We start from the raw sequence: 4,411 nt of genomic DNA, 5'->3' as shown, positions 1-4,411 counted from the left end.
TTCATTTGGGACAGAAGAAAACATGTTGTTGTTTATATCCCATAGTTGTAGATAGTTCAATTATGCTTGTCACCCAAAAGGAATCTCAGTGTTTACATTATTTGCAATTACGGGAAAGCTAAGAGATGAACACAATTTAAGAGAAGCCATTTTTCTTATTCTTCAATTTCATGTAATGATAATCCATTAATTTAGGAACACATGCTTATCTTAAAGGGAAAACATAATCTCCTTAAGACTCATTAAAAATAAGTAAAGATTCCATGGGTATTGGGCTAGAGGGACTAACATCTTAGAGTGGTAGAAAACATGAAATTTGAAGTCCCTACAGGGTAGGGATTTGAGTTTTCACTTTTAATGTATCTTCTATATTGTGTGTATAATATTGTGGGATGTTGGTACTAATGGAATTTATATACAAAGATTCTGAGAAAATTGGAAGGAAAAACAATGACTATCCAGGCATTCCCAATGGTACTCAGGACCTACTTGTGACTATGTACAGGGATCACTCCTACAATACTCAGGGGACCAAATGGGGTTTAGGGCATAGAAACACATTGGTCATATGCAAGTTAAAGCCCTGCTTACTGTACTATCTCTCCATATTTTAAAGAAATTTCTTCCAAGAAGAGCTTATTTATTTACAAAATTGGTTAATTTACGAAACAAAATGCCTTAGCAAATCTTTTTGTTTGAGAATTAGTGAAGATAAAGGCACTTTTGGATATGGCTTTGATTCTTTTTTATGGCACAAGTAATTGATAAATAAAATAAGACCGTAGATGCTTCTGTGGTTTTTAAAGTAGCAGTGTACAAGTCAGAGAAAAGTACACAAGCACATCAAGGCAGAGAAGGAAAGCCTTGCACATTTGGTAGTGGTGAAAGTCTGGAAGTTTGTAATCAAAACCAAAATAGTTCATTTCTATTGTAGCCATGCTACTTAAACTACAAATTAAAAGGCACTGAAATACAAGAAGGAAAACTGATTGATAAAGGGATATCTTGAACATTTAGACAGCTGGGTGGCCAGGAGATAATCGAGGCAAGGAAAATTTCACATCAGGAATGAACTCACACCTGTCTAGACTGAGGGGGACAGAAGGGATATAAAGAAACACTGCAGGAGAATAATGCCCAAAGATAACAAACTCAAAGGGTGGGCAGTGGAGAGTGTTTGTCTCAGTGGGAGTGAAGAATAGGACAAAGAAGGAACCACTATGACAATGACAGGGACAAATGGTGAGTTTGGATGAAAACTGGGTGCTGAAAGGAGATAAAATGACACGTTTTCAGAAACAATCTTGCAAACCAGTGTGCCTTAAAGGAAAACAGGAAAAGGGGGAAGTGTCTGCCATGGAGGCAGGCTGGGTGAGTTTGAGGGAAACTGGGAGGACATTGGTGGAGGGAAGGGGACACGGGACAAGCAAGTGTACCTGAAACCCAATCACGAGTAAATTGGTAATTTGTGGTGATTTAATAATTTTTTAAAGAGGGATCTCACTAGTAGAGCTGATATGTGGATGGCATGCTTTAAGTAGATTCATTTTAGAGTTTCCTGGTAGGATTCAATGGAGACTGCAGGTGTTTCCCGTCTAATTCATGCCCTGCTCACTGTGTCATCTCCTTCTCCCCTTTTAACATCTTCAAGGAGATGACACATGTATTACAGCTAATGAACATACATTGGCACATAACTACCACCCAAAGTCCATACAGGACGGTAAACTTCTGTAGCACTGTAGCACTGTCCTCCCGTTGTTCATCGATTTGCTTGATCGGGCACCAGTAACTTCTCCATTGTGAGAATTGTTGTTACTATGTTTGGCATATTGAATACGCTACGGGGAGCTTGCCAGGCTCTGCCACATGGGCGGGATATTCTTGGTAGCTTGCCAGGCTCCCCGAGAGGGATGGAGGAATCAAACCCAGGTCGACTGCATGCAAGGCAAATGCCCTCCCTGCTGTGCTATCGCTCCAGCCTGACTGTAAGCTCCACTCTGGCTGTTGTGCTTCCTACAGATCTGGGCAAATGTCAAATGTCATAGATCCACAACTACAGATCCAATGACAGGAATTTCACTGCCCTAAACTTCCTCTGTGTTGTACCCACTAATTCTTTTCCCCTTGGATGTTTGAATACTCTCCACAATCTTTTATTTTTCAGAATGCGCTATAATAATGTAGCCTATAAAATTTTCGCTTAGAAGTAAGCATTTCCTTTTTTTCAAGATCTTTTAATGACTGGTCCACTTGCCCACATACCACATACCACATGATGGATATGTCGTTCCCAATGTTCTCCCTTCAGAAATCCAACATGCCATCTCATCGGTAAAGAAACAAAGAGCACCTGGCCCAGACAAGATCAGACCTGAACACCTGAAGAACTTACCATCAGTACTCATCAATACATTGGCTCGGCTCTTCACACGCTACCTGTCTGAATGCAAGGTTCCATCCCAATGGAAAACCAGCAGGACTATACTACTACACAAGAAGGGAGACATCCACGACATTGGCAACTATCGCCCAATCTGCCTATTATCTGTCATCTACAAACTGTTCACTCGAGTCATCCTGAATAGGATTAGCAGAACACTAGATGAAGGACAACCATGTGAACAAGCCGGATTCCGAAAAGGATTCAGTACCATCGAACATATCCACACGATAACCAGGCTTATTGAGGTTTCTCGGGAGTTCAAGATGCCGCTCTGTCTAACGTTTATTGATTTAAAGAAGGCCTTTGATTCTGTTGAGACGGAAGCTGTCAAGGAAGCCCTAGCCAATCAGGGCGTACAAACTCAATACATCAGGATCCTTCGTGAGCTTTATTGCGGATTCAGTACCAAGATCTCTCCATTCTACAAAGAAGTAATCATCCATATCAAGAGAGGGGTTCGGCAGGGTGATACCATTTCACCAAAACTCTTCAGTGCCACCCTCGAGAACATCATGCGATGACTGGAATGGGAAAGTATGGGAGTGAAGATAGATGGTCGGCAACTACACCACCTCCACTTTGCTGATGACACCGTTCTAATAACACCAAACATCAGCCAAGCGGCACAAATGCTGAACGACTTTAACCGTGAATGTGGAAAGGTCGGACTAAAGCTGAATCTTACGAAGACATGTTTATGAGAAACAGCCTCGTTCCTGACGCTCCATTCGCTCTCAATGGAACCACCATCTCCGAATGCAACAGTTATATATACCTAGGTCGAGAAATCAACATGATGAATGACCTGGCACCTGAGTTGCGCAGGAGGAAGAGAGCGGCTTGGAATGCCTTCAAGAACGTTGAAGAAATAATTAAAAGGACAAAGAACCTCCAGCTACGAGCACATCTCTTTGATTCCACTGTTCTTCCTGCATTAACATATGCCTCAGAGACCTGGACCCTACGAAAACAGGATGAGAACGCTATTCAGGTCTCTCAAAGAGGAATCGAAAGAGCTATGCTTGGAATATCACGATTCACTCAAATGAGAGATAGAATCCGGAGTTCTGATCTTCGTCAACGTTCAAGAATCAGGGACGCTGTCTCATTTGCCAAGACATCAAAAATCAAATGGGCTGGACACATAATGAAGTTTACAGACAACCGCTGGACTAGAGCCATTACTGATTGGATTCCACGGGACATCTAAAGATCACGTGGACGCCCACCTACAAGATGGTCAGACTTCTTCGTCAAGACCCTGAATGATCGGTTTGAGGCTCTGCATGTTCTTAGAACGAACAGATACCACTGGGCTACACTAGCACACAACCGGGATGAATGGAGACGTTACTGGCACCCGCTCGAGTAAATCGATGAATAACGGGGATTAAGTGATTAAGTGATAAGTGATTTAATGACTGGTAGCTTACTAATCTTTTATCACCAAATAATGTTCCATTGTCTGGATAGCCTTCATGTTATTGGCCCATTAACCTAGTGAAGAACATTTTTGTGTATTTTTTGTATTTTAACATCTATGAATAAAATAATTACAAATGTTCATGTGTGTTTTCATGTGGGCATACATTTGAATTTCTTTGATAAATAGCAATAAGCATGATTTTTGAATGGTATGCAATACTTTTCAGTTTTGTAAGTAATTGCTAAACTTTATTTCAAAGTGGTATAATTTTCACACATGCACCAGTACCATAGCTTCTAAATTTTACTTTCTATCTCCAATGGTTTATCAAATATAGTATCTTTTTAAATTTATCCAGCACTAAGCATCCTCTCTGAGGTCTTGTGTTGGTATCAACTTTGTGAAAAACAGGAAGGGATACAGTGATTGGCATGATTCAAGCAGTATAGAACATGGCATGTGTAGGAGGCAAACTAAGAATGAAGTGTTGGTTCATTAGAAGCAATAATTTTAAAGGGAAATTAAAGAACCTACCAGGA

The sequence above is a fragment of the Sorex fumeus genome, unplaced genomic scaffold, assembly GCF_029834395.1.
Source record: "Sorex fumeus unplaced genomic scaffold, SorFum_2.1 ptg000092l, whole genome shotgun sequence".
NCBI lineage: Eukaryota > Metazoa > Chordata > Mammalia > Eulipotyphla > Soricidae > Sorex > Sorex fumeus.
This window is presented reverse-complemented; position numbering follows the sequence as displayed.